Source organism: Mus musculus, chromosome X, assembly GCF_000001635.26.
Source record: "Mus musculus strain C57BL/6J chromosome X, GRCm38.p6 C57BL/6J".
Taxonomy (NCBI): domain Eukaryota; kingdom Metazoa; phylum Chordata; class Mammalia; order Rodentia; family Muridae; genus Mus; species Mus musculus.
The window spans coordinates 146971898-146993882 of NC_000086.7; the positions used below are offsets into that span (position 1 = coordinate 146971898).

At 34.1% G+C, this 21985-nt stretch overlaps 1 protein-coding gene across 2 annotated transcripts in view; it reads left to right on the forward strand.

Annotated features, from left to right (window-relative positions):
• Htr2c (5-hydroxytryptamine (serotonin) receptor 2C) overlaps positions 1-21985 on the forward strand; it is a 234814-nt gene that overhangs the window by 9434 nt on the left and 203395 nt on the right. For both annotated transcript variants that reach the window (XM_030251228.1, NM_008312.4), the window contains exon 2: positions 9651-9708. The gene's annotated coding sequence lies outside the window, so the exon portion shown is untranslated. The remainder of the gene's footprint in view (positions 1-9650; positions 9709-21985) is intronic.

Consider the following 21985-nt stretch of genomic DNA (forward strand, 5'->3'; position numbering starts at 1 on the left):
AAGGGGGGCAGTTAAGCTGGGTAGTTATTAATATCCCTTCAAATACTACATACTAAGGAAAACTTCAAAGATTATCTAGTTCTGAAAACTGACTTCAAATAGCAATACAGAGATAGGAGATTTTTCTGCCTCAGAAAATAATAGCTACAATTCTTCAACCACAAAAGAAATTGTTACACAAGCAAAAACCAGTCTTCACTTCTGTCATTTTCCCATTCAGTGCCCTACATTTGAAATGATTCATCTTTTAAGGGTAAGTGGAAATGCCTTTTGTTTTTCTTTTGTTTCTTGAAGTGAACTTAAGAGATTCTTACTAGTTGGAACAAAACTCACATAATAATGGCTAGTGATCTAAATTCAATGGTAGTATAGCGCTAAACCTTTAAAAAGGGAGTTTTCTGATGTCAAAACCCACAAACTTATACTTTACTGTTAACTGAGTTTGTCACTTACCAACTTTCTTAAGCTATATAAATGTTATTTAAGGAATAATTATTATTGATTACCTTTCTTTCATTGAATTTTTAACCAGAAACCCATGGCTGAGTGTGAAGACCTCTGACTGTAGTCCAAGAACTTAAGAAGGGGAGGCAAAAGCATCAAAAGTTCAAGGTCCTCTTTGACTACATAGGATGTTCAATAGCTTAGGCTTCATGAAACACTGTCATAACACACACACACACACACACACACACACACACACACTCACACACATTCTAGCCATGTTTTGTTTATATAGCATGATAATATCTTAGGAAGAAAAACTGAAACTTTTAAAAACCTTTTTAAATTTTGCAACTGTATTACAAACCCACAGAAGTCAAAAAGGTAGAAGTTAAAAGAACTGCAATCTTCACACAAAATTATTTCTACAACAGATTGTAGAGCAATTCAGCGATTCATATTGCAACTCAGAACACAGGCAATTCAATGTTATGCATAGTAAAAAAAAGAAAGTCAGAGATATTTTCTCCATTTTGCTATATATTACCTAACAGGTGCATTTATGATATTCATCGTAATATTTATTTTATATTAAATTTATGTTATTATGTATACAGGCACACAAATGCACACACATACACACACACACACTGTTGTATTTTGTGTCCAGATTTCATTTTGCAGGTTTATTTATCATAATGCAGATCAAACTGGCCTCATATTTGTGTTTTCCTATCATTAAATACAGAATTTTGATATTGCTTATGTACACCACTATAACCATTTTCTGAATATTTTCTATTTAATGTACTTTTAAAATCAATTTACTATAGGGTTATATGTCAGTCAAAGAACTATACTTATATTCTACACTGCACTTTCCCTAACTTCTACCTAACTTATTTTCTTAACAAAAGCATTATAAAGGTGAAAGTGCTTAAAAATAGTTACAGAAATAATTATTAGAGGTAGGTCTAATTTTTACATAGTAATGACTTTTACATCTGGTTATAGTATGCCTATATGTTTTCTTATTTGATTTTCAATGTAACTACAAAATAATCAGAGCCATATTATAGCATCAATTATGCGAATGAGAATTTAAAAGTAAATAAGTTTAAATATTGTGTTCATAATCCCACATATAATTGTGCCATCAGATTGTAACAATACACTACCTCCCTTCTATGTTACAGATATTTACACAGACATTTTGGTGCCAATAAATAAATTACACAGTTAAGAAACTGAAGGGGTTGGTGTGTTCTTGGAAGCACAGTGTTTAGCATGTGGATGGCTCTGAGTTTTATCTTCTGAATCATTAAAACAAAAGTTACATAGACGTGTGTGTGTGTGTGTGTGTGTGTGTGTGTGTGTGTCTGTGTGTGTGTGCATGCATGTGTGTGTATGAGAGAGACAGAGAGAGACAGAGAGACAGAGAGAGATAGAAACAAAGAGAGAGACAGATAGAGACACATGGAGACAGAGGGTAGAACTTACTCTGAACTGATTAAAATAAATGATATATCTTTGTGTTTCAGCAAATGAGTAGACACTCATTTAAACGTGATCAAAGGTTATAGAAGCACAACAGATTGATGAGCAATGTGTCTTTGATGAAAAACCCAATAAAATCCAAATCACTTTCTATAGAATGAATTGGGATGTCAGCCACTTCAGTGTAGTTTAGACAAGCTTGCTTTCATTTCCTCCTCTAATTCTCCAAAATGCCTCAATTTATTTTACCTTTTTCTAACTATTAGTCCTACCTTGTTCATTTTTACTGTGATATACAGAGCCCATGTAACAGAAGATGCTTTCATTATTTTACAATGAAATTTTTGACACTATTATAAAATGATGATATAACAATATACATAATGCTGCCCTGTAAAAGTAAACCTTCCTTTCTTTCTAGAGAAAACTATAAATCATTAGATTATCTTATTCCCAAATCACTTTTCAGTGTAGAATTGAATTCATTAATATCAGTGTTGCCAACTTCCAGGTTAAGTTTAAATTCCATGACTAGAAACTGTCTGGTTCATTAAAGATATTCTTAGATTTAATGGAACACATAGGTAGTTAGTGCCTAAAGGCTTCAAAGGACAAAGATGACCATGGGCACTTGTTCAACGACAGGCTATTATTCCATCCATGTGAACTTTCCTGACCCCTACATTGGAAGTTTTCTTTACTGGGAATATTCTAATCAGAGTGCCTCTGAATTGTTGGGTGACCTTAGACACTGGGAAGAAGAGAAGGAAAGATCATTTGTAGTTTGTTCATGACTCCTATCAAGGGTCCCTTTGGATTCCTAATTATTTTCCTATGAAAACAGTATTCAAATATTTTTCACAATATTTTTAGTGAATTTGAAGTTGCACTATTTGTGATTGTATAAAATAATTTCAAAGTAATGATTCAGTTTTCTCTACTCTGGTAGATCTTAAATTATGGCAATCAGGTCTCTTGGTCTGTTTTAGAAAACATGCAGATTTCTATCACCATCAATGGAGAAATACCTTTTGAAGCCTGATTGTACCTCAGATCATAAAGTATAACAGAGAATATACCACCTGTTCATAGAGCCATAGAACTGTCAAACCAGGATTTGATGTCCATTTACTCTGTGCTAAAATCCCGACTATAAAGTATATTGGTAGGCAAAAAGAAAAAAAAAAGACAATATGTAAAGAAGTACTAAATAGATGCCATATATACAGTTAGAAAAGAGTACCAATTGTGGCAGTTTTATTAGACAAAACAAGAGCTGACTTGGAGTGTGAGGCTCACTAGGGCTTGGATTGACACAGAGGATAGAAGGGCAATGTTTTAAAAGTCTATAGTATTCATGTTGCACAACTTTAGAAAAAGTGCAGTATGAACCAGCTAATAGCTGCAACAGTGGCTTTGCCTCAGACATATTTAAAACAGTGGTCCACATATACCATCAGATGTTCCTTGGATAGATGAAAATCAGATCTTAGGTCTGCAGAGACAGACTATACCTGCATTCAAAAGGAGCGATTCACACCATACTGATTTTATTGAATTTCAAAACTTTGCAACCTTCTGGTTGTTGATAGAAGGAAACTAAAGTCCAGTGTTCAAAGCTTTGGGGAAATATTTAACAATCATATTTATCTTAGGATATTCAAAAGAATTTCTATATGAACTCCAAGCTTTCTGCTTTACTTTAATTCAGTGGTGCTTAAGGTTTTAGTATCTGCAAGACATCTGACAAAGCACTTTACATATTTCAAGAAACAGAAACAATACCAAGTTCTAACATTGAGGGGTTAGTTTGATTCATCACTGGAAGTCCAATATATAAACAATGTATGAAGATTTGGCAAGAAAAGTTCACTGTGCAATTGAGAAAAAGTTTACAGAGTAGATTAAAAAGATGATACTGTGTGTATTGAAATTAGTAATATTGCTCCAAAGTGCAAAGAAGGAATACAAATTTGAATCATTTCTGTAGTGCCATTTTTACTACCACATATAAACATGTAATGATTAGTCTACTCTTTGATAACTCACAGAGATACCCATGTAGAGAAAACATTTATAGTAATTAATATGTAGATAAAGGAGCATTGCTCCCTGAACAAGAACTTATTGATCATATGGTCAAATAGGAATTGATAACAGTTTAGGCTACTTAATTGACTCAAGTGGAAATATTAAGTTTTTAATGGATAGAAATTATGAAACTTATTTTTTTAACAAATCCTTAAATATTTGAATTATTTGACTGTAAAATGTAGGTAAATAATGAATTGTTCATTTGAATCAGTTATAATCAGTTGTTTGAATATAACTGTTAATCCCTAATCCCAAAAAAACCTCGTTTTAAGTCTATTTGACAAAGTAGTTCATATTTTTCCACTCACTTAATGAGCAACCACTCATTAAGTACTAAACGTTCTAGTAAAACAATAGAATTAAAGTAGTCTCATGTTTCAGAGTGACCTCATGTTGCATATAGATTTTTGAAAATGAAAACATGAAGTGTAATCTTATGTGTGTGAGCGAGGGAGAGGGAGAGAGATGGGGGCAGTCTAAGCATTCAAAGAGGTCAGTGGACATTCTGCAGCCCATTTTCTCTTTCCAGTTCTATTTGGGCTTTAGGGATTGGTCTCAGGCTTCCTGCCCTACACTGCAAGCATGTTACCACTAAGACATCTTTCTGCCCTGTTATTGATTATGTCTTAAAGATGCCTACCAAGGTTAAAAGTAGGCAATTAATATTTAGTAACATGGATAGTTGTTACTTATTAGTGATGAAGCCATACAGAGAGTTTTAGGCTCTTAAGTCTGAATGCAGGTTCTTTTCTCCCTTGGTCCACTGCCTCTTGAAGGCTATGTGGCTTTTAAAATTGTGACTACATCATACTGTCCTTGAGAATCACATCATGCTTAATAAATTCAGAATGAACAGAAATACATTTGCATTCTTGGCTTCAAAAATAGAAATGTAGTACAAATATGTGAATAACTTGAAGACGATGGCTTCTATTATTACTGTCATAAACATAGGAGATACACTTCTGATTGTGTAATATATGCATGTATATTCACAACAGGAATATTATTCAGAAAAGCAGAATCAATTTTGAGGTTTATATTAGATGACTGACAAGTCGATTGGACACATACACTTATTTCTGTTAGTTTTGATGTTTTAATTTGAGCAACTGAGGTCTGAAATAGCTCAAGGCTGGATGCTTACTTTATAAATCACATCTCTTTAAAATGTACAGATGCAAGCATGAGTCACTAGCTACAGAACTCCATCTTTAATCCATTATGTCATTTTCATAAGAAAATAAACCAGTGACCTTCATGTCCCTTTAAAGGCAATGACTGAACTCCAGTAAAAATATAGTTTTATAAAATGAAGTCAGTTTCCTTCTATGTTTATTTTTCCATTCATTTGTATTTGTACCTTTTATCTATGGATGAGTTTGAAACACTTTTCAAACATTCAGTAGTATATTTTCATATTGATATAGGGGAAATCAAGTCTCCTTTGGGGGTTCTTAGTCTCATTAATAAAAAAAAAATTCAAGAGTGGACTCAGGTAGAAGCACAAATGAAAATGTTACTAGAGTTTAAAAGAAAAATCTCAAGCTGTAAAACCACAGCAGTTGCCAAGGGAAGAAGACCCTGCCCTTTAGGCTGGTATGCTCATCAGAAAAGTGGCAAACAAACAGCCACATGGCAGGATGACAGGTTTAGACAAAACACAAGGAAGCCCAAAATGTTGAAGTAAAGGCCCCAAAAGAGATGGAAGAAACAGGAAATAGGAATGGAGAGAGGCTTATCAGCAACCAAGTCATGATTCAAACCCACCTTTGTCCATCTACAAAGACTGGGCACACATTTTCCATTGCATCTTCAGTGAAAAACAGCCTTCCAGTTCAAAAATGTGCCAAATACTCATGCACAAAATACAACAACCACTCAGACCTAACATTGTTCTCCAGGACTGAGTTGGAACACAAGTTAGGTGATAGACATCATATGACAGCTTCTCCAAATAAGGAATGTGTGGGTCTTTGAAGATCTCAGTTCACTTTTAAAAGTGGATGAAGAGCTATTTACTAAGAGCATAAGGATGAAAATTCTATGCAAGATGTTATATATTGGGCAGAGGTCTGTTAACTAAATAAAGTTTTATTCTTGGAATCCAAGGTGGCAACAGTGTTAGGACAATGACTTACTTATCTCTGTGACTTCTGCCAAAGTAAAGGACACACATACAAAGTGACAATAGAAGTAACAGAGTTTTATTCTGCCTTTCATTATCTTGTGCTCCCAAGGAAGGAGTCAATGTTTTGTTTGTTTTTTTGTTTGTTGTTTTGTTTTGTTTTAAACAAAAGTAGCTTTAAGTAAAAGTACCTGTTTTGCTCAGAGATGATGTTGGCTCAAGGTTACAGCACTTGCTCACAAGTGTGAGGACCAAAGTTCAAATCCCAGCATATATTTAAAAATATAAGTCTGATGGCATGAGTTTGATCACATATTTCATTGCAGAAGGAGAGAACCAACTACTGAAAGCTGTCTGACTTCCACATGTGCACTGTGACATATGCCTGACAACACACATACATCACATACACATAAAGATGATGATAATGATGAAAATAATATGGTGATAATAATGATGGTGATGTTGATAATGACCTTTTAACACTGTTGCAAGTATCACTGACAGTCCATTCTACTGACATCTGTTCATCTTGACAATGAATGATAGAGCATGTTTAAAAAGGCAATATCAAATTAAGATAGCAAAGACTGCGATTTTAAAGACTGGCTGGATACTTGAAGTGAAAGTTCCGAAAAAATTAAGGTAACAACACAACACAATAGAGCAGAAGATTGTAAGTACCATGTGGTTTAAATAACACTCAGTAAAAGGAGAACAAAATTGTTTTGAAAAGTGTGGAAGAAACAGAGAAAGTCAGAGACTCTTTATTCTAGAATTTATAGCAACCATCACAATGTGAGAGTTTGGAACATGTTTGTGAGGATGATAAACGCTTACATATATTTTGTACCTACATGGACTGCCACACAGATGCAAGCAAAACGCAATAGCTTTAAAATGAGAACGTTTTTAATCAGGGAAAGGAAACACACAGGCCTCCATTTCACCTGTGCTGTTACTTCAGTCCCTTCTTTTTAAATGAATATGATAATCTGGGACTACTCAGAGAAGTACATTCAGCTCTTTTGTGATGCTAGTATCCACTGGCTCAAGCCTCAGTATTGACATTTTAATGATGATTGAGCTTAAGATAGGCGTGTTTTTGGTAGGTACTTGAAAAACCTGTTTCAAGTTTTGAAAATCAATTATTTCAGCTGGATCTTCTGTTTAGACTTGACTGCCTTCTTAGGAGTTTTAAAAAACAATTTTGAATTGAAACTAACTATGCATTTGTAATAGCTTTATTAGTGTAGGCTAGGAACAAAAGAGCAAGGTTTAATAAAAATGTGTTAAATAACCACAGGTCGTGACAAATGCAATAATATCACACTTGGAAAACTTTAAAACTGAGTGCTCTAAGACATGCATTTGTATTAATATGTAGAACACAGCAGTGCTCAAGACCATATTGCTATCTAGAATCACTGCCCCACAAAAAGAGAGAATCAAATTTATTGTGGGACTTTAAAATTGTAACAGTTCAATAAGGTAAGAAAAGATCAAAGACTTGAACTCATAATATATGTATCATAAAATGTATCTAAAATTCACAACTGGCTTATGGGAAAAAGATATCTTCATAGATGAAAATAATGCCATAAATAAGGCTTTGAGCCATGAGCTGGAGAGCACAGTGGAGTGTCCCTGTAATGGGAGACAGATACATGAAAATTGCCATAAATTTGAGGCCAGCCTGAGCTACATTCAAACAACAACAACAAAGGGAAGAAAAAAGAAATATCATGATTAGGCTGGAAAGACAAACTTAGAAAAGAGTTAATTTTATAGTGAAGGAAGGTCTCCTTTTCTTTTTATCAGAATTAACATTTTAAAACTCAACTTGAAAACATAAGGCACATCAGAAAAATTGTTTTACTTGTCAAGTTTCAGAGAAATCTGTCTATATAAAAAAATTACCAGGTTCAAATTTTTTCCATGAAAGAACAGGAATGCTTCATTATCAGATTATCTCAATCTCCTCATATGAGGGAAAACCTGAAATAGACAAATCCTAACAGTGACTTCAGAGCACACATTGTTCTGACTGCAGTAGTCATGCATGACCACTAGGGGGCCGCAATCCCATTTCCTGCTCTTCTGTGGTCATAACATATTACATTCCCTCTAAGAGTACTGGATAATTAGATAAAATTAATTTAACCTGGAGCCGCAACGGGTAAGAGTAGATTGCTGCAGTGTAGTCACATGACATGCTTTGTTGCAATGTAATCTATAATTTGCATCATGTAAATCGCTAACGGCATTGCCAAATACGTCTTCACTCAACATAGACTCTTACCAGAAGATGAAAATGGCTGGTGATTTTGGATCGCTGCCTCCTGAAATGTGCTAAAGAGAGAAAGCTTTATGCATCTTTCCACAAAGAAAACTTATTTATTATAAACACTTTAACGTTTCCATACAACAAAATCACAATGTTGAACATTTATTCTTCGCAGTCTTCACAATGAATCTCTACATGAACTAAAGTGGCAAAAAGGCGCTTCTGCAGATTTATGAATATTAAATGTTTTAAAAATTAATTTAGATAACAGAGAAACTATTTAATCAAGTTGTTTCTCTCTTATTTGAATTCACAACTACATTAGTTTATTGTCATAAGGAATCAAAAATATAGTAGATTATTTGTATAATGCATTCTAACTTAGATAATATGAAATAAAATCACATCAAATTATTCAAATTGTGCCTTTAAAATTCAACATATACATATTTGATATTATTTTGTTTAAGTCAACTTATGTTGATAGGTGTATGAATACAATTAATTTATTAATCTAAATTACAGAATATTTTCTATATATTTTTCATAATCTTAATGGTGTTTACTTCCCTCCATTTTACTTAGCTCAGCAGAAATATTAACTTCATATTTTAAGGAGATACCTGTATTTGGAACATATTGGACATGTTTGGAGTGGTTGTGGAATACATTTTTGTTTAAAATAAGAAAGTAACATTATTGAAAGTTTGTTTGTCCTACTATAAAAATTGTATCTAATGGTTGTTTTTAACTTGTTTTTGCATTGCAAAATAAATAGTTACAGAGATGATACTGTTATGACAAGTGACATTAAAATGATAATTGTCAGGTGCTATTTTCCTTCCCAATGGCTAAGGACCTATTGATTGAACGTCCTCTAACTTCTAATTAGAGCTCTGGAAATTGTCTTACTTATAATAACGGTTCAACTTAACATCTGCTATAGAATTTTGCTGATTCATTTAGAACAAAGAATTGACATGTGGTTTCTTCTTTAGTAGAAGGACATAGGTGGTGGACCCGCTGAACTAACACTTTATTTTGTAATACTTGTGGAGCTAAGATTTCCACGTGGAGTTTGGGGATAGCATACCCACTACCATTCAGCCAGGCTTTATCTAAGAAAGTAGCATAGGCGCCTTGACTAAAGCCTTACTTACATAATTCTGAATGTATTTTTTTTTTCATGTTTACTTTTAGGGTTGTCACCTAAAACCTGCAAGCATAGGCCAATGAACACCTTCTTTCCAAATTAATTGTAAGTATACACATAAGCATGGCCTGAGACTTTCATTTTGGATCAATGTTTAACTATTATATATAGGTGGTTACAAATAGTTTGAAAACTTAGGGCTGTACACAAACTGCTAAATATATACCATTAATGGCTTCCCACATCTGAAAAAAATAATGTGTTGAGAAAATACTTTAATGCAACCTAAAACATTCAAATTAAGTTTTATCAAATTATGTGTGACACAGATACCCTCATCAAGTTTCAAAATACTATCTCAAATTTGTGGTAAGTAAATATAAAATAAAATTATATACTGGGAAATTTTGGTCAATGATGAAAATCCATGATCACTTGATTTCCCCTTATAGTGACAAACTCATAGCTCCGCTTTGAAATTAGGAGATCTGGCTAACATTTCCTGATAGTAACTTTAGAAAGCAAAACTCATTAAATATTCTTCATAGATGAGGCTGGGGTATATCTCAGTGCTAGAATAATTGACTGGCAATGGTAAGAATCTGTGCTCCATTCCCAGTACCAAAATAAAATAATAATAATTATTATTAATTATCATCATCAGCTTCTCATAGCAAGTATAAGGAAGGTGAGAACCTTTGTTATCACTCACAAATTCTGAAAACCAGTAAAGACAATCTTGCAGAAGAGACTGAAAGTACAGAATGGTCACAGGTTGAGGTGGTGTGTGCCTTTAATCGCAGCACTTGAGAGGCAGTAGCAAATGAATTTCTGAGGTCCAGGCCAATCAGGTCTACAGATCCAGTTCCAGGACGACCAGGTTTACACAGAGAAAACTTGTCTTGAAAAAAGTAGGAGAGAGAGAGAGAAAGAGAGACAGAGAGAAAGAGAGAGGGAGGGAGGGAGAGAGAGAGAGGAGAGGGGAGGGGAGGGGAGGGGAGGGGAGGGGAGGGGAGGGGAGGGGAGGGGAGGGGAGGGGAGGGGAGAGGAGAGGAGAGGAGAGGAGAGGAGAGGAGAGGAGAGGAGAGGAGAGGAGAGGAGAGGAGAGGAGAGGAGAGGAGAGGAGAGGAGAGGAGAGGAGAGGAGAGGAGAGAGGAGAAAGGGGAAAGGAGAATGGTTAATTAAATAGCTTAGTCTTCTCACAGTACTATTTACATAGTTAATATCACAAAATGAACTTACAATAGAATTTTTGGAGGCCGAATAGATGATTGTGGAATCTAATCCATAATTATAGGGCTATTTGATAGAGGTATTTTAGTAGAGTGTTAATATATAATTATGTAAAAAAAAATAACATGTACAAAAATAAAATGTAAAATGAAAGCCTATCCAAACTTAAAAGATATTAAGAAGGAAATGGAGTTGGAAATGAGGATGTCTGCTACACACATAACTAATAATAGAAAAATAATTGAAAGAAAGACGACATCAGTGACTTTTTTCCAGCAAAGTGGGTATATAATATGGTTACATTAAAATGTGCATGGTAGTCAAAAAATCAACCTCAAACTGTCCTGCCAGGTTAGTAAGCATATCTTTATTTGATGTGATGGCAATCATAACACTTCTTGTTAATGTATATTAAAAAGGTTTTATTACTCTTTTACTATTTTTTCATGTGGTGCAAAAATAAATCCTTACAGGAAATTCAAAGGGTATAAATTATAAAATTGTGAAGTGCTGCAGTAGGAGGAATCTCACTGTAAGTTGATGAACATTGAAATGTACTGTAGATGTTTTCATTGTGTTGGTAAAATAGGTTAACATGGATGTCCAGGTAAGATTATATGGTATTCACACAAGGTCATCTCATATTGATCACCAGCATTACAAGCCTTGTCCAATGATAAAGGCCAAAGTCAGTCTTACCACAATGTGAAGTCAGCCAAGTCTACCTTTGCTCTTACCTTTTAATAGTACTCTTCTGTCTGTGGCAAACCATCTTCTCTCTACCTCTTTATGCCAAGTATCTACTACTCCACTGCAAGTGTTTTCTATTTTGCTCCCTAGACTTCTGCTGACAATTGGGTTTTATTCAGCTATAAGAAAAAAAAATGATATGTAAAATTAGTGTAAAGTAGTAAGAACTGACATGTTCTATCCCATTCCTCCAAAACTTGAATCCTTCAAAGAGCTCAAAGGCAAAATTTAGCTTCAAATCCACATTATTTTATAAAGTTTTGGCTTACTTTATTGCCTCAGACATCTCACTTTGCTAGAGCACGTCAGAGACTTGAAAACTGTATTTCCACCCACCTACAAAAAATGGTTGAAAACTAGTTTGTTGCAATGATGTAGCTAATATTCTTTTTTTTAAAAAAAAAGATTTATTTATTATTTATTATATGTAAGTACACTGTAGCTGTCTTCAGACACTCCAGAAGAGGGAGTCAGATCTCGTTACAGATGGTTGTGAGCCACCATGTGGTTGCTGGGATTTGAACTCCGGACCTTCGGAAGAGCAGTCGGGTGCTCTTACCTTCTGAGCCATCTCACCAGCCTCGCTAATATTCTTAACATACTAATATTCGCTGTATATTGATGAGCATCAAAAGAGGTGTTGTAATACCTATATACCTATACACCTACAAGGATTTTTTTTTTCTTTTGCTGGGCAAGCACACTAGTAACAGGACTTTTGAGTTTCTTTAACTATTTTAAAATATATAAGAATCAATAATTTTTACAAAATAAACCTAGGTTCATGTGATTTGTTTCAACTAGCCTCCAAAGTTTGTAAAACTTCTTTATAGCTCTACAGAATCAAACACAGAGATAGGATGTATACATATGCACATACATATACATATATAATCCCAGAGGTAATGGTTTGGTTGATTGTACTCAACATCTCTTTTGAAAAATGGCTAATTTTCGGTTGGACAGCTGTGTTCCTCCTGAACAGGATAAAACTTGCAATACCAGTAAGTATTGAAGGTAACCACTGTTTAAGGTTTTTTATCTGCAACATGCTAACAGCAGTGAGGGTTCTTTCCCTGAACAGTTCATGAAGTGAAGAGCACTAACACATTTATACTTCTCATTCTTTTTGGCACTTGTATTACAAATGGAAGAACTTTCATTTTTAGCTATGTGGACTTACGATGTTAAAAATAAATTCAATATTTCTTTTTGTAGAGTTTTATTATTTTACTATGCATTATGTCATAATGTCTTTTTCAAAAATATTTAAATATTTAAATTTCTTGTACTTTATCAAATTTACATATGTTATATTTTATAAAATTTTTACTCTTCAACTCCACTTGGATAAGTTAATATATATATGTATATATATATAAAAGCAGAGAGGTGTGAAGAAATCTGTGGAATATCATTATGTTCTATGTTGATGACACATTTGTATCACAATAAGAATATAGGGTGTTACATGTAATACATACTCAATAACCAGTATCACAATAGTTATGAAAGATATGATAAAATAACAATGATAAAATATCACCTCTAGAAGAGAAATATTCAATCAAGTATAGTTTTTAAAAAGTTCACATGCATAGTGTATTTTAAGCATGGGTAAGTTTAAAGCTTTCTATTCTGGCATTGTATATATTATTTACTTTTATTGATAATCTAAATTGTAAGCCATCCTAATTTACACTAAGTTAAACTCAAAAGATTGTCTTGATTGTGCTTATCTAGAAATTTAAAATACTTCTTGTTGCCCAATAACTGTGTAGGAATATAATTATATATAATTAAATGCATGTAATCTAAATGAGCTAACTAGAAAATTTAAAACTGTGAACATTATGGATACATTTTTATTTGAACTAGCCTGTGGCAAAAGCTGGCAAGACTAACATGACAGTTCAAAACATATATGTTATTTAAAAAAAAAAGTTTCACCATCTGCAAAATAAGTGAAAGTTACAAAGTTTTGAAAGCTAAGTAGCCAAACAGTTTGTAGTAACTTTAATGATGGCAAAAAAAGTTAGTGAATACATGCATGTAAATGGATTTCTTGATCAAAGAGTTCATCACACAAACATATCAATACTAAATTTTATTATTTTAAAATATTAGGTCTTAAATACATGTAATGCAGTTAATAAAGCTCAGAGGTTTTGTTTTGTTTCCAGAAATGCATACTAGGCACTCTAGAAATGAGGCAAGTGTCTCGTGGTTTCATGGCTAACTCTTCCTACATAAACAGTTTGAAGCCAAACAGAAAACAGAACAGAACAAAAGCGTCAGAGACAACTCTAGTTTGGAGCTATTTAATTTTACATCATTTTCTTATTTTTATTTCTGTCCAATTGAATTGACCTACAGTATTTTGCAATATTCCAAATTTGTCTTAAATTTAATGTATCTGTTCTGATTCATGCATTTTATGATCCTAGTCACCTTTCCTCTTTATTTTAAAACTGTTGAATTTTTGACAAACTATTTCAGTACAGCATGTTGAACAATACTGTGGCTACAATAATCTGGGGGATACTGACTCAATAGGTTTAGTGACATTAAACTCTATGTTTCTAACAATCTCCTCAGTTTCCATGAACTAAATCTGAACCAAGGTCAGAAAGTAAGAGTCAATAACTTTTCCTAATCCATACTTTGTTGGGAACCATGTGGACTCTCACAGATTAGCTTTGCCTTTAAAGCTCAGAGATGGTCACAGACAGCATACAGTTAGAGCTAGGCCCAAATAATAACCTCATGAACAGTACACTGAAATCTGAATACTTATAACATTTCCACATCACTCCATATTATTGAAATTTGATTATTTTTTCAACTGAATACAAATTGAACCTTATTTTTGGCTTCTGCATCATAGCAGTCTATGGTTACTTTGCAGTTCTCCCTACTGGAGCAACAATTACTAACAAATAGTGGCCCCACAGTTTAGTGGGTAGTATGAGAAAGATGAGCTCTGCAGAAATGTGACAGTTGAGTTAGGACTTGAAGATGTAAGGATTTTCTAGGCAAGTACCTAAGAATGAAAAGAGAAAAAGAAATAAAGAACATTGCTATATTTAGAGAAATTAAAGCATCAACTATAAGTGAGAAAAGTAAGCTCTTCTTGGGCTGAGAAGGCTCAGTGAGGTGGGAATTCCTCCATATGAACATTGAAATAGCTTAAAATTTGAATGAGTGGTGGTATCAGGTAAGCATGGTGAGTGAACAGTAGGGAATGCTATTAAATTCTGCATTTTGGAATTTCAGCAAAGGACTGGTTTGTCATGAAGAGAGAAAGGGGACAGAAATGATTGAGGCACTACAATAGAAAGGTCAGGCTTTACAAGTGGCTGCAAACTCTTCAGAAGTAAAAGCTTTGTGGAAGCATTTGTAGAAATCATCCGAGTTGGAAACTTCATTGTTGATGTGTGAAAGGAACATTGAATTCAGAGGCAGAGCAAGCCTTTAAAGTCAGTTTTCCCATTGTTAGGAAGCACACAGCAGATTGAAAGAGGGGTCGCTAAGAACAAAGAAGTGAGGACTTCAGAAGGCGATCTCTACAAATGTTCAAGGGGCTGCCAGACATTGCTGCTGAGCTAAGTGTAAAAGGAGCCTGTGGGCTTGGTAGGTTTTTCTGTTCATTCCTTGATGGTAGTAGTGGGCTAAGATGATGAGATACGTTCATGCAAAAATGCACAGTATTGATTTCAAAGGGAAGAAGAAATAGTTTGTTCTGAGGCCATATATTCATTACTGTGACCTGGGAACACAGATTCAAATACTGTATTCCAATAGATTAACAATTTCAAAAAATTGTTATAGTAACAAAACAAAGTCACTAGTCAAACCCTTTCAAATACCCCAAGTAGGTGGATTACAGGCAAGTGAAGCATTTCTTTCTCTAGTCCTCGGTTATTATTTGATGACTTTCTTCACTTTTGAATTAAGTAGAAGTTAGAGTTCTGTTCATATATTCCACCAGGTTTGCCCAATAGTTACAACACGTTAAATAACACACAGAGGAGGGGAATTTAAAAATTGCTATTCGCAGGAACAAGAGAGCCTAAGATAACTTCCTTCTGGAAATGCATCATTCTAACCCCCACACCGCATCAACGTTCTCACCATCCAATATACCCATGCGGAATGTTCGAAATAGGTATAACTTCATTTGGGGAAATCTAGTTCATAAGAACCCCAGAGTTAAAAATACAAAAAAACAGAATATCAAATAGAAAATTAACATATTTCATAATTTTTTTCTGGATTCCTCTCTGAATCTCTTCCCGTTTCCTATCTCATGCAGCTTTCCCCACTTCCAGTCACTTTACCCAAGTGATTCCAAGGTGTGTGTTACTGAACTGCTAAAGGGAATTAAAAACTTACAGAGAACCTACTATACACACTATTAAAAAGTCATTTCAATGTTATAACAAATGGTGAATTTTATTCCTGCTTAACCTACAAAGATAGGAAAACCTGACCTATCCTAGCCAGCAGCTGTAGGTTATAAATAAAATGTGAAGAATCTCAACTCTTCTTCATTGGAGAAATTCTAGATTTCCTGCCAGTTAATATAAGAAATATTTTCCTCCAGGTTTGTTCATCAAGCCAAAACAAATAGTCTAAAACCTTAGGTAGAAAATTTGAGACTGCTTGTTCTGTTCTAATTTTGTTTTGAAATAGGAACTTACTGTACCATGTTACCCAAGACAGCCTTGAGCATTGCTTAGTCCTCAAACTTCAGCCTCCTTAATGCTTACAATTACAGCCATGAGCCACATGCCCAACTTAATTGATTTTAATCATGAAAGGAAAGCTGTCATGGTTATATAAAAATTATCAAGAATAGCAAATATAGGCATAGGAAATAACAGAGTTGCTTGTTTGGTGTGTGTCTGTTTGTTAAGCATGTGTCTCACTTAAAGGACAGATGACAAAAGTCTATCATCAAGTAAATTGTGATATTCTGTAGAGATATAATATAAACTATGCCACTGTCAGGCATGATGTTGGATAAGTGCTATTTCCTCCAAATTTCATAACATTGTAATTAAACTAGTTTTATTACTGATGATTAATGCACTACTCCACTAGAGTTGCTTAATGAAATCAGTTCATATAAACTCAGTAGCATTAATTATCAAATACATTCTGGTTACAAACCAGATAAATAACATTATTTCCTTTCTACCATTATAACTATTATAATTTGCTGCATCCAACCTTCTAACCCTGCTCTGCAAGGTGACAAAGTGTGTAAACATGCTTACTGTGGACACTGATGACCTGACTTGCATCCACAAGGTGTACCCGAGCTCCACACACACATATTGTGGTCTACACATACACCTACCTGGTTTTTAGAAGAGTTCAGAAATTTGTCAAGTCCAATTACCTTAACTATTATGTGGAATTCAGTATAACATAAGTGTGTCATCGAAATATCATAAACGGAACTTCTTGAACTTTTTAACTTATAATAATTACCATCTGGTAATTATTAAAACCCCTATGCATATTCTTGAAAAATACATTTTACTTAAAAATAAGGTCAAACCAGGTGGCTGATGTTTCTGGCTACTTAGTGGGAAAGGAACATGGTGTTTGTAGCCAGAATACAGTGCTTGTCCACAAAATGGCATAGTTTCAAATGCTTGTAAAATGCAACACTTGTCTGAAATTTTCTGAAATTTTTGTTTGGTTGTTGTTTGTTGTTGTTGTTTTTTAATACCGGCATTCCTTTCTTTTCTCTTGTTCTTGAAGCTTGCCCCTTTAAGATTTCAACAGATGGTTCTTAATATTTTTATATTTAATAAAAAATAATATTCAAACTATTATTGAGTCTACAAATTTAGTGGGGTCCCAACTGAAAAGTTGTCTTTTAACAGTTTAAGCAATGTTTATGCACAGCAAGAAAGTGTCCAGTAAATGTTTTTAATAAATGTTAGATGAAGGTTAATGAATTACTCATTTCCATTCTTTGGTATTTTTAAAACTTTACATTTCTGCAAATCTTTGCTTCCTTTAAGTTGGACATAGACTTATCTGCTAATTGTTTTTAAGAAAACACATCATGTTCCCCTGGATATAAAAGCATAAATGATTGTCTTTATTCTACTATATTTTTGACAATTATATTAAAGCCTTACTTTGGTACTTGATGTGCTAACACTTGAGTGCAGCATAACTTCCTCACACTGTTTGCCTCTTCTTACTGCTCTTTAATGAATATTCACTTTGATGATTCTGGCACTCCTTCCTTTTAAAAAAAAGTCATATTTTTAGGTTATGAAAAGATCTTTATGTTATTGTGTAACCATAAACACTGATTCTAAAAGTAAAAATAATGACCATGCATTTCTAACATAGAACCCTAATATTTCAGAGACATCTTCAAATTTATCAAGCAAAGATAGAACTAGGGGGCTGGAGAGATGGCTCAGTGGTTAAGAGCACTAGCTGCTCTTTCAGAGGTCCTGAGTTCAATTCCCAGTAACCACATGGTGGCTCATAAGCATCTCCAATGACATCTGGTGCCCTCTTCTGGCCTGCAGGCAAAATGCTGTATACATAATAAATAAACCAATCTTAAAAAAAAGAAAAGAAAAGATAGAACTAATATATATTAATTAAAATATAATTACATCATTTCCCCATCCCTTCAACCACCCCTACCCAATCCTCTTAAACTCATGATCTCTTTTCCAATTGTTATTGTTACTTTTCTTTCTTGTTCTTTCTTGTGCCTTATATATATTCATATATATGAATATATATGGATATATATGGATATATAGAGAAGTATACAGGTAGATATGTGCTGCATAGTATGTGAATTCATCATACATACTCCATATTGTGTTACTAGTACATATATGACTTCAAGAATCACCAATTGGTAGTGGATAAACAATCAGGCAACCAGTCCCTAGGGAAGACTTCTTTCCTCAGCATTGCTTAGTTGCCTGTAAGGGTAGGACCTTTTAGATTTGTTTGGGTGTAGGGTCTGGTGAGATTTTTTACTTCTGTGTCCACATGTCTATTGTTGTAGTATTTCTTTGGGTCCTGTTTTGGCAGCCATGCTGTTGAGGTATCAGGGTTGCAACAGAACAAATTTTAAAAGTGATTAAGTCTCTTGGAAAATGTCTATTTAAAAACCTATTACTGAAAAGAAAGATCAGGTAAGGCACTATGAGACCAACGAGAGATCAACAACTAGAGGGTAGCTTGTATGTCAGCAATGTGTAAGAAGTTCTGAGCTTAAAATTGAAGACAGAATTGACCTGGGAGTGTGGAGAGGCCAGAAGGAAGTGTATTTCAAAGCATATGATTTGAGACGTGTATCTTTGTGGGAGCTCATGGGAGCCAATAAGCATTGAGAACAGAGTGGATGTGACCTGTGAACTTGTGTTAAATAAGTAAGAGGAATAAAGGTGAAGTAGGTAAAGTGAGAGAATGTGTCAAGAAGAAGAGGCCGATTAGGAGATGTTGTCAATATGGACAGCCATTCCACCCAAAAGAAACTCTTACAAGTAGATAGAAATATAGCACTAGATTTCTCATCTGTATGTCATACAGATGTCTCTAGGTATAGGGCTCTGTAATGTTTAAACCTGTAACCGACTGGCTTGGCCACCAGGTGACTGTCTTGCTAGGGTTGTTTTCAGGTATTGAGATTGGTGGGGTCGAAGTGGTTTTGTTTTCCCAATGGCACAACTTTTAGAAACTTACAGTCTACCTACAGTCCTCTTTTACTATCATACAACCATTTCCTTTTGTGGTTTGAATCCAAGACCTTGCGCATAGTAGGCAAGTAGTTGACTACTGAGCTGTATCTCTGGCTGACTAAATTGGGTTCTTCCTTTCTTATTATCTACCAGTTCATAGAATTGACTTATATATTGGGTTTCCCAACTGAGCAAATGAAAGTGAAGTAATTAATCAGATTTGAATGTAGTTTCCATGTACCCTACATTATAATTGATGGCCTGTTCTCAGACAAATTTCTTTAATGTTATTGCTATCATCTAACATTGAATTGTGGTCTTTAAAAATATTTAATATCTTTTCCACAGTACACTGATTTTGAGTCCCTATGGCAGAGTTACAGCTGTGAGACGGGCTATTCACTAGATTCTGGGAAGGGAAAAGGATAACCAGGTTCTCAAAGCCTCCAGAAGTGGGTTGGTGACTATTTGAAAAGTACTCATTAGCAAATACAGATCCAGAAGCTCTGTCATCATTATATTTCATGATATCCATGCCATAGAGAATATAAAGTTCTCAGTTTATGGTTTTTCAAAAAGTATAAAAATCTAAGATTGTTAAATTTGAATCTTCATATTAATAGATAATGCATTAAGTTTGCATTAAAACTAAAAATGGTACAACCTACTTTTGAAAAAAGCAAAACACTCCAATTAACATATCAAAACACTTCTGCCACAGAGAAAATATGCTGTTTATTGCTCTAAATTATTCATAACTTTTCACACAATTTGTTGTAAACATCTTAATGCTTTTTTAAAAAATCAGATTGCTGGTTTTTCCTCTTCTCTTTCTGTCTATGAAGATTACAATAAAAAATGAGTAGCATAAAGTGTCTGGGTGCTAGTTGGATAATAATACAAAATTATCCTTGAATTATGCTGAAATAGCTCCTCTTACACTGTCAGCACTATCAGGGATTAATAGGATTGAAATTAAATGTTCACCAACATCTCTGGACTCTCAAGGTTTCCAGAGCTCTTGACTCTAACTGCATATGTATCAAAAGATGGCCTAGTTGGCCATCACTGGAAAGAGAGACCCATTGGACTTGCAAACTTTATATGCCCCAGTACAGGGGAATGCCAGGGCCAAAAAGTGGGAGTGGGTGGGTAGGGGAGTGGAGGGGGGGAGTGTATTGGGGACTTTTTGGATAGCATTGGAAATGTAAATGAGGAAAATACCTAATAAAAAATTAATTCTAAAAAAAAATGATCATGCACGAACAAAGAGGTGAGGACCCCTGCATTGCAGCTAAGGCTCTTTCAGAAAGTGCCCTTATATATTTTCATGTAACATATCCCTATTTTGCAGTTACTTTGTTCATCTCATTAGGCATTTATTTCCTATGTGCCATTTAAGCCCTTTGCATAGGTACCTTTTGATGGTACACACTATGTCAATTTTCCTTCTTGTTGAAAAGTATCTTGTTTGTTTTGTCTTCTCTTGTTTTCAGTTTAGTTTTGTTTTTCTAGACAGAGTCTCACTGTGTACACCAGGTTGCCCTAGAATTCACAGAGATTTGTCTACCTTTACTGGGACTAAAGATTAATGTCATCATGATACTTTCTATTTTTCTTTAATTTGCCACTGTTCTATCATTTCGGACTGGAGACCGTCATTTTATGAGTCATATATTAGATTGTGCACTTTCATTACTGAAAAATAGTTATTTCCATATTCTTATATCATGTTAATACTTATTTTTAAATTGTTTTTGTTGTTCTTATATTCTTAAATCTTTAATGTCTAGGAAGAAAAGAATCACAATCCTTAGTTTGGGGTCACAAAACAGCCTCATAGAATAGAGAACATAAAGCCAAAAGGGAATGTTTCATATTGTTTATACTGATAAAAGTATAAAAGTTTAAAAGAATCAAGCATTTATAGGAATATGAACCAAGTGGATCATTTCTAGACTGCTGTCAGAAATACAAATCTGTACAAATACTTAGGAAAATGTTGGCATTATCTCCTAAAATTGGATATTCACAGTGCATAGTTTTAAATAACAAATTAATTATAGCAAGAGAGCCATGGGTGGTGCAATGATAATAGTGATTCACACACTAAGGGTTATAATTAATTCCATTCTGTACACTGAGGCCAGACTCTTAGATTTCATGGGGTTGTGTATCCAAGAGGAGAGTGCTCAGTATGGCAGAGGTACAGGGGATATTGTTAGGTGTGTTTTGTTTGGTATAGTATTATTTTAGTCTTGTATTGCTTCATAAAAGTTTACTAGTGAATAGTTTCTGATTTGATGAAGTAAGACACATGGGAAGAAATAATGGTTATTTGCTATAGGCAGCTCCAAGTGACAGGTTTTCATTTATAACCAAAAGGGAGGAAAATACAAGATGCACCAAATGGGTTGTGTTCTGTTTTAGTACACAAACGAGAAAGTGAGGTCCATCCAGGTACAAGGAAAGATGTATCATTGTCATTAGTACAATTCAAGTATAATAATCCATGTATTTTATAGGAAATATTACACATTTGTAAGTAGTCACTCCATTTTCAGTCAACACAAGCAATGCAGTACAAAGAAACTGTCTTGTAAGGGTGAAATTATAAGAGGAGTGGAAATATATAGAATTATTAATGACAAATAATTCCC